At 38.3% G+C, this 10,244-nt stretch overlaps 1 non-coding gene across 1 annotated transcript; it reads left to right on the top strand.

Annotated features, from left to right (window-relative positions):
- The first annotated feature begins 8,720 nt into the window (after nucleotides 1-8,720).
- Nucleotides 8,721-8,827, top strand: LOC131638993 (small nucleolar RNA R71). The gene has a single exon (XR_009294823.1). It is a non-coding gene; the product is annotated as a small nucleolar RNA R71 (small nucleolar RNA).
- The last annotated feature ends 1,417 nt before the right edge of the window (nucleotides 8,828-10,244 follow it).

Raw genomic sequence — 10,244 nt, 5'->3', positions numbered from 1 at the left:
AGAAGAAGCTTTTCAGGAATCATCATAAATGCAGAACTGTTTTGCTGAATGCTATCTCTCATGCTGAGTATGAGAAGATATCTAACAGGGAAACGGCCTATGACATATATGAGTCCTTGAAAATGACTCATGAAGGAAATGCTCAAGTCAAGGAGACTAAAGCTCTTGCTTTAATCCAGAAGTATGAAGCCTTCAAGATGGAGGATGATGAAGACATTGAAAAGATGTTTTCAAGATTTCAAACTCTTACTGCTGGATTGAGAGTTCTTGACAAGGGATACACAAAGGCTGATCATGTAAAGAAGATCATCAGAAGCTTACCCAGAAGATGGGGTCCTATGGTGACTGCATTCAAGATTGCAAAGAATCTGAATGAAGTTTCTCTGGAAGAGCTTATCAGTGCCTTGAGAAGCCATGAAATAGAGCTGGACGCAAACGAACCTCAGAAGAAAGGTAAGTCTATTGCATTAAAATCCAATATCAAGAAATGCACTAACGCTTTTCAGGCTAGAGAAGAAGATCCTGAAGAATCAGAATCTGAAGAAGAAAATGAACTGTCCCTGATCTCCAGAAGGCTAAACCAACTCTGGAAGAGCAAGCAAAGGAAGTTCAGAGGCTTCAGAAGTTCAAAGAGTTTTGAACGTGGAGAATCTTCTGATGACAGAAGATTTGACAAGAAGAAGGTCATGTGCTATGAATGCAATGAGCCTGGACATTATAAGAATGAATGTCCAAAACTTCAGAAGGAAAATCCCAAGAAGAAGTTTCATAAGAAGAAAGGTCTTATGGCAACCTAGGATGAGTCAGAAGATGATTCAGACTCTGAAGATGAGCAGGCTAACTGTGCGCTGATGGCGACAGAAGATGACGGATCAGAATCTACATCAGAATCAGATTCTGAAGAGGTATTTTCTGAACTTACTAGAGATGAGTTAGTTTCCGGGTTAACTGAACTTCTGGAACTCAAGTCTCAGATTAGTCTCAAATACAAAAAGCTGAAAAAGCTATTTGAATTTGAAACAAAGAAGCTTGAGTTGGAGAATTCTGAATTAAAAGAAAAAATTTTAAAATTATCCAATAATGTTGGATCTCCTTCTGATTCAGAAAAATCCACTCCTAGTCTAAACCATATTCTGAAAGAATATGATTTAAGTTTCAGGAAGTTCTTATCTAGAAGTATTGGCAGAAGTCAGCTAGCTTCTATGATATATGCTGTGTCTGGAAACAAAAGAGTTGGCATTGGTTTTGAGGGTGAAACCTCATACAAACTTGAACCTGTTGATGAAATGAAAATCACATACAAGCCATTGTATGATCAGTTCAAGTATGGCCACTCCCATGATATTAGGCACACTTCACATGCTCAAAGTTTTCACATAACACACACCAAAAAGCATGTGACACAACCTAGGAAATATCATGAAACTCACATTAAAAATTATTATGATGTTCCTCCTATTGCTTACAATGTTAAACCCAAGTTCAATCAGAACTTGAGAAAATCTAACAAGAAAGGACCCAAGAAAATGTGGGTACCTAAGGATAAGATTATTCCAATTGCAGATATCCTTGGCTGCAAAAAGGACAAAGCACAACATGTCGTGGTACCTGGACTCTGGATGCTCACGACACATGACAGGAAGAAAGTCTATGTTCCAAGACCTGGTGCTTAAGTCTGGTGGAGAAGTCAAGTTTGGAGGAGATCAGAAGGGCAAGATAATTGGCTCTGGAACTATAAAGTCTGGTAACTCTCCTTCCATTTCTAATGTACTTCTTGTAGAAGGATTAACACATAACCTCTTATCTATCAGTCAATTGAGTGACAATGGTTATGATATAATCTTCAATCAAAAGTCTTGCAAGGCTGTAAATCAGAAGGATGGCTCAATCCTATTTACAGGCAAGAGGAAGAATAACATTTATAAGACAGATCTGCAAGATCTTATGAGTCAGAAGGTGACTTGTCTTATGTCTGTTTCTGAAGAGCAGTGGGTCTGGCACAGAAGATTAGGTCATGCTAGTTTGAGAAAGATTTCTCAGATTAACAAACTGGATCTTGTCAGAGGACTCCCTAATCTGAAATTTAAATCAGATGCTCTTTGTGAAGCATGTCAGAAGGGCAAGTTCTCCAAACCTGCATCCAAGTCTAAGAATGTTGTCTCTACCTCAAGACCATTAGAACTCTTGCACATTGATCTGTTTGGCCCAGTCAAAACAGCATCTGTCAGAGGGAAGAAATATGGATTAGTCACCGTAGATGATTATAGTCGCTGGACGTGGGTAAAATTCTTGAAACACAAGGATGAGACTCATTCAGTGTTCTTTGATTTCTGCATTCAGATTCAATCTGAAAAAGAGTGTAAAATCATAAAGGTCAGAAGTGATCATGGTGGTGAATTTGAGAACAGATCCTTTGAAGAATTCTTCAAAGAAAATGGTATTGCCCATGATTTCTCTTGTCCTAGAACTCCACAGCAAAATGGAATTGTAGAACGAAAGAATAGGACTCTGCAAGAAATGGCCAGAACCATGATCAATGAAACCAATATGGCTAAGCATTTCTGGGCAGAAGCAATAAACACTGCATGCTATATTCAGAATAGAATCTCTATCAGACCTATTCTAAATAAGACTCCTTATGAATTGTGGAAGAATAAAAAGCCCAACATTTCATATTTCCATCCTTTTGGATGTGTGTGCTTTATTCTGAACACTAAAGATCATCTTGGTAAGTTTGATTCTAAAGCACAAAAATGTTTCCTTCTTGGATATTCGGAACGCTCAAAAGGCTACAGAGTATACAATACTGAGACATTGATTGTAGAAGAATCAATCAATATCAGGTTTGATGATAAGCTTGGTTCTAAAAAACCAAAGCAGTTTGATAATTTTGCAGATTGCGATATTGACATATCAGAAGTTGTTGAGCCAAGAAGCAACGCATCAGAAGCAGAGCTTCTCAGAAGCAAAGAATCTGAAGATCAAGTATCAGCTTCTCTGGACAATCTAAGCATTTCTGAAGAACCATCTGTCAGAAGATCATCCAGACTCATTTCTGGTCATTCAGAAGATGTCATTCTTGGAAAGAAGGATGATCCAATCAGAACAAGAGCATTCCTTAAGAACAATGCAGACTGTCAATTAGGTCTTGTGTCTTTGATCGAGCCAACTTCTGTTGATCATGCTCTAGAAGATCCAGACTGGATAATTGCTATGCAAGAAGAACTGAATCAGTTTACAAGGAATGATGTTTGGGATCTTGTTCCTAGACCAGATGGATTCAATATAATCGGTACAAAATGGGTCTTCAGAAACAAGCCCAAAATGAGAAGATGAGAAGTTCTTATTGAAATCAATTAGAAATTGTGATTCAGTTATTACTAACGTTTTATTGTCTAAATTGATTCAGAATCTCTTTAAAAGCAAAACAGCTGTAACTGGCTATCCAGATGGCAAACACGTGTTCACTATTCCTGGACGAGCGTGCGTGCAGTTGAGGGGACGTCTACTTAGGTAACTGTGCAAATCACGTCTTTTGTCATTATTATCTCTCCTCACGTCACGTAACATTAAATGCTTTTCATCATTTACTCTCTTTCAGTTTTCTTTTTATATTCTTCAAACGGTTCTTTTCCCTCTTATATTTCTCTCACTTTGCATTCAGTTTCTTTTTCGTTCTCTCTCTTTGCATTCATATCATAAACCCTAGCAGTTTCCAATATCTGCAACTTCATCATGAATCCATCGTCAAGCTCTGGGAATCAAGATAATGATCGGAAACAAAAGAGAAAGGCAACTGTTGAACCAGAAACCAAACCCAAAAAGATAAAGATCACCTATGACCCTCTCAAGGTGAATTCAATCGAAGCAAAGTTATCTGGAAACTATTCTAGACGTGTATATCAACCCCTTGGTGAAAGCCCTCCATCATCTCCATCTTCTTCCTCATCTTTTTACCTTCAAGACTCAACTTCCTCCTCATCTAATCCTTCCTCTCCCTCAACCCATCCATCAGGTATTTCTTCATCTCTCTCACACCCTTTTCCCACCAGAACACCTAATCCCTATAGTGTTGTTCTTCCCGACTCCAGGTTCACCGTCATCCCTCCAAACCCTACCACTCAATCTTTTCTGGAGCTTTTACATTCTGATGTAAATGGCTGGTTGGAGATTCTGGGTGTTGCTCACCTTAACCATCTGGATGAGTATGCTATGAGCAACCTTTGGGATACCTTTCTTCAGGACTTTCTGGTTAAGGCTACAGACACTCAGAGAAGAATCATGTCTGAAGCTCCTGGTCCTCGTGGTTTTCGGTTGGAAGTTGGTGAAAGCAGCCATCACCACCTCTTCAGGAACAGAAGTGTTCTTGAGAAGAAGATACCTGCAGATAAGTTGGAAGAAGAAAATCTCTGCAGAGACATCGTGGTGTGGAAACCATGGTTTCCTGTGCTGACTGGAGATTTTCAGTGGCTGTTTAACTGGTTCAGAATGAACCCTTCTGAAAAAGCACCTCACACGGTCTTTCCAGTAGTGGTCTATCCTGCTGAAGTTACTGGTCCTACTCCTCCAACAAACCTAGCAGCTATTCTTCAAGCGTTGGAAGTTGGAACTTCTGAGCTGCCTGAACCAGAATATGCTAAGGCTACTTCTGAGTCAGACTCAGATGAGGAAATGGAAGAAGCACAAGCTGACGATCTCCCAAAAGATCACCCTGCTGGGATTGCTGTCTCTCTTGGCAGAAATTCAGGTGCCTCTTCTTCTGGTGAAACCTCAGCTCTGATGGAGACCTTGGAATCTCTTCATCAGAATCAAGCTATGCTGGCTTCTCGTTTGGACGCACAAGAAGTAGCCAATGCTGAGTTTCGCTCCTTCATGGCAAGGCAAGCTACAAGCACTGACGGGATTCATGATGTTCTGGCACGGATTTTGCGTAGGCTAGGATCTTAGTCTTTGGTCTTAGTAGTTTTCTTTCTTTGTTGCATCTGTTTTTCCTGCATTCCTCTTTTGTAATCGTTCTTTTTTGAATATCAATGAAAAGTTTCTTTGTTCTTACATTCCAGTGTTTTTATTTGTCGTTTTTATTCATCTGAATCTTTTGAAATATTCTTTTTGATGTGATGACAAAAAGGGGGAGAAGATAAATGATAAATGATTTGATCAATCTATCAGTTGCTGGGTAAAGCTCCCACACATTTACTAACAAGAACTGCAAGTTCTATATGGTTTAAGTGTTTTGCAGGTTAAAGAAGAGAAGAGAATCTTCAAAGCAAACACAAGAAGCAAAACAATAAGAAGTGTTATTCTGTAAAAAGAATAAGCTCTTGGAAACTGAAGCAAGCTGAGTGCTGTCAAGCTTCAGAAATCAGAAGCAAGAAAGAAGAATAAATCAGAAGCACTGATAATAGAATTTGATTAATATTTGTCCATTTGCTCTGACAAAATTCTATTTGCTCTGATACATTATTGTAGCCTATATGGCTCTGATACATATCATGTGTTTTAATATACATTTTATGTTCTGACTCGTTCATGCTGACTTTTGTCGTTTAGTTTTTGTTCTGTAACATTTCAGGATGTAGAGATGCTCTGATGATGCTCTGGTACATTCAACAATGTTCTGATACAAATCTAGCATGAAGTGATGTTGGTAGAAATTCAAAGCTCTGAAGCTATCTGAGGGAAGCAGAAATCAGAAGCTGCGAATGTTCTAAAAGATCTAGAAAAATCAAGTTCTGAAGCTGTCCTAAATGGAAGCAGAAATCAGAAGCTGTGAATATTCTGAAGATCAAAGAAATTCAAGTTCTGAAGCTGTCCTAAATGGAAGCAGAAATCAGAAGCTGTGAATGTTCTGAAGATCAAAGAAATTCAAGTTCTGAAGCTGTCCTAAATGGAAGCAGGAATCAGAAGCTGTGAGTGTTCTAAGGATCTAAAGAAATTCTAGTTCTGAAGCTGTCCAATGGAAGCAGAAGTCAGAAGCTATGAATTCTTTGAAGACAGAAGCTTATGTGATCGTCTCTACCGAAATAATCAGGGAAGTCTTTTATTAAAGTTCTTCGAGTATTTATTTCAGGGGGAGATTATTTATCTCAGGGGGGGATTGTTAATCTCAGGGGGAGACATATTCATATGCTTATGCTATAGCTGTGTAATTTGTCTTTTGCCGTCTGCTCTTTCTGATCGCAAATTCATATCATTTATATATGTTTTTGTCATCATCAAAAAGGGGGAGATTGTTAGAACAAGATTTGTTCTGATCAATTATCTTAGTTTTGATGATAACAATAATATGAATTTTGCTTAAGATAATATGGTACTCTAATCCAATGCAATTTCCTTTTCAGGAAATATATAAAGAGTATGCATAATTCAGCGCTCAGAAGCTATGTCTCAAAAGGTTCAGCATGCAACATCAGAACATGGTCTGGCAAGACATCAGAAGATGGTCGAAGCAGAATCAGAACATGGGTCTATGGAAGCATCAGAAGAACAAGAGATCAGAAGCACTGAAGTTCTGATGGTATCACGCACAGAAGCACTTCAAGGTCAGAAGATCAGAAGATGCTATGCACCAAGCTGTTTGACTCTGATGATATTCAAATAATATACTCAAACATCAGATCAGAAGGAAGTACACGTGGCAGACTACGCTGACTGACAAAAGGAACGTTAAAGCTATTAAAGGCTACGTCAGTAGACACAGCGTGAACAAGGCTCGAGGTAGTTGACAAAAGCGTATAACATTAAATGCGATGCTGTACGGAACACGCAAAGCATTAAATGCACTCAACGGTCATCTTCTCAAACGCCTATAAATATGAAGTTCTGATGAGAAGCAACGTTACGAATTCTACACCTATTCTGTGAATATCAAACTTGCTGAAACGCTGTTCAATCAAAGCTCAGAATCTTCATCTTCATCAAAGCTCACTACATTGCTTTTGTAATATATTAGTGAGATTAAGCTTAAACGTTAAGAGAAATATCACAGTTGTGATTATAGCTTTCAAGAAGCATTTGTAATACTCTTAATTGATTACATTAAGTTGTAAGGAACTAGAGTGATCGTGTTGATCAGAATACTCTAGGAAGTCTTAGAGGTTATCTAAGCAGGTTGTAACTAGAGTGATCGTGTGGATCAGTATACTCTAGAAAAGTCTTAGAGGGTATCTAAGCAGTTGTTCCTGGAGTGATCAGTGTGTGATCAGTAGACTCTGGAAGACTTAGTTGCTGACTAAGTGGAGAACCATTGTAATCCGTGCGATTAGTGGATTAAATCCTCAGTTGAGGTAAATCATCTCTGCGGGGGTGGACTGGAGTAGTTTAGTTAACAACGAACCAGGATAAAAATAACTGTGCAATTTATTTTTATCTGTCAAGTTTTTAAAGCTACACTTATTCAAACCCCCCCTTTCTAAGTGTTTTTCTATCCTTCAGGCATAACAATGATACTGGCTCCTAAGTCACACAGGGCTTTGTCTATGACAAACTTTCCTATTACGCAAGGTATAGAGAAACTACATGGGTCTTTGAGTTTAGGAGGCATCTTGTTTTGGATTATCGCGCTACATTCAGCAGTTAGTGTAACAGTTTCGTTATCCTCTAGCTTTTTCTTGTTAGACAGAATTTCTTTTAAAAATTTAGCGTATGATGGCATTTGTGTAATCGCTTATGTGAAAGGGATTGTAACATTCAGTTGCTTACGAAGTTCTACAAATTTTTTAAATTGTCCTACTTCTTTGGTCTTGACTAGCCTTTGAGGATAAGTAATTGGTGGTTTATAAGGAGGTGGGGGTACATAAGGTTTTTCTTTATCGATTTCTTTTTCGTTATTACCTTCCTCCTCCTTAGGTTCACTTTCCTTTTCAATTGGCTCTTCTGGTTTACGATACATGGCCGGGTTTTCAACTCTTGGGTCAGGGGGTCCTTCATATTCAGTTCCACTTTGAAGTATCACTGCATGATCTTGTCCTTTCGGATTAGGTTGTGACTGTCCAGGAAATGTACCGGCAGGAGCAGAAGTTGATGCTTGTTGTTGTGCTACTTGAGAGATTTGAGTTTATAACATTTTATTATGGGTAGCTAAGGCATCTACTTTGTTTGGTAATTGTTTCATTTGGTTTGCATGAATAGTAATAAAGTTTTCCATCATGATCTCAAAATTAGATTTCTTAGGCGCGGGTTGAGGAGCTAAGGGAGGTTTTTGAAAGCCAGGTGGTGTAGAAGGCACTTGTCTAGGTGCATACAACCGGTTATTATTTTTATATGAGAAGTTCAGATAATTCTTCCATCCTGGGTTGTATGTGTTAGAGTACGGGTTTCCTTGAACATAGTTTACTTGATCTGGTGCGATACCGGCTAATAAGTGACATTCAGCGGAAGCATGTCCGATTGTTCCGCAAACTTCGCAATTAGGAGTTATAGCAGCCGCGGTGGCTGCAGGGCTTACAGTTAAGCTTTCAACCTTTTGAGTTAAGGCTTCTACTTTAGCGTTTATGCTATCTATGCTACTAATTTCGTACATTCCTCCTTCAGTTTGGGTTTTCTCTATGGATGTTCGCTCACATCCCCATTGGTAATGGTTTTGTGCCATATTTTCAATTAGTTTTTAGGCATCTTCATAGGATTTGTACATCAAAGCTCCACTTGCGGCAGCGTCTAGATTGAGCTTGGTATTGTAAAGAAGGCCTCCATAGAACATATGGATTACTAGCCACTCTTCCAATCCATGATGCGGACAGAGTCTCATCAGGTCTTTGTATCATTCCCAGGCTTTAAAAAGAGATTCGTTATCTTTTTGCCTAAATCCGTTGATTTGGGCTCTTAACATCGCAGTTTTACTAGGTGGGAAATATCGAGCTAAGAATACCTTTTTTAGTTTGTTCCACGTAGTTATAGAATTAGAAGGAAGAGATTGGAGCCACGCTCTAGCTCCGTCTCTTAAAGAGAAAGGGAACAGACGTAAGTGAATCGCTTCAGCTGACACGTTATTGATCTTGACAGTGTCCGCATACTATACAAACACTAATAGATGGATATTCAGATCCTCTGTAGGGTTTCTTGAGAATTGGTTTTGCTGAACCGCTTGCAACAACGAATGTTTCAGCTCGAAATAGTTTCGGTTGATAGTTGGGGAAAAATACTTGTATGCGGTTCATCTTGAGAAGGAGTAGAGAAATCCTTAAGCGCACGAGCTGCTTCGGTCATTGATGAAGAAGGAGGGGTAGAAAATTTTTCAGATTCGTGTTTGGTCCACTCAATCCGTAATTGCTGGACTTGATTCCTTAAGTGAAGTAGACGTTCGATTTCGTCGATTGGTCGTACTAAATCATCGCCTTTAGAGCGAGTACTTGGCATACAATCGAGAAGAGAGAGGGAAAAGTATAGAGTAAGACCGCCTTAGTCTATACGGCGTAACTATCGAGTTACGATAACGACTCAAAATTAGTCCCCGGCAACGGCACCAAAAACTTGATCGCGACTTTATGCGTTTCTAAAGTCTGTAGACTGCAAGTGCACAGTCTTGTCAAGTAGTAAAAAGAGTTATCGAATCCACATGGACTATTGTATCGAACTATCGCTATCCTAGTTACTAACTAATCGGAAAATTAAACCAACATTAAGTGTTTACTATCCAGTTAATCATCTCAAACTCTCGCTCTATTGATAAAAACCTTTTTTAGTCTTTTTAAATCTCAAATCGTCGTTTTATTGATTTTCAAACCTTTCTTAATTTAAACTAAACACTTAATCAGAAAAAAGGTGATTTTTCACAAAATAAATTTTAGGCCAGTTTCATTCGGATTCACTTATGTTAAACTAATCTACATACTGATATTGAACGGTTTAGCCAGACATACTTATAAAATTAAACATGCATAAAATATTTTCAGATCCAAAACAAGTAGACATGTCACGTAAATTTAGAACATCAAACATGCAATGAAATATAAAATACGATGATATATTAAAACCTGAATAAATCTAGATACTGGGAATTACAACTACTCTACGGAGTTCTACGAGTCTCCACCTGATTAGTGCATTTTAATGCACGTTCTTCCATGTTTGTACTCAAACATTTCTTCGGTTTGTTTTATTTATTTTTATGTTTTAAGATGTTTTTATATTTAATTTATTTTTGCATATAATTGTTTTTCGTATTATTTTTCCAGCATTAGCAGTCTGCATGAATAAATTCATAACTAGAGTTTGGAGTATCGGAATGAGGCGTGTGATCAGTCATT

Source organism: Vicia villosa, unplaced genomic scaffold (assembly GCF_029867415.1).
Source record: "Vicia villosa cultivar HV-30 ecotype Madison, WI unplaced genomic scaffold, Vvil1.0 ctg.002495F_1_1, whole genome shotgun sequence".
NCBI lineage: Eukaryota > Viridiplantae > Streptophyta > Magnoliopsida > Fabales > Fabaceae > Vicia > Vicia villosa.
This window is presented reverse-complemented; position numbering and strand designations above follow the sequence as displayed.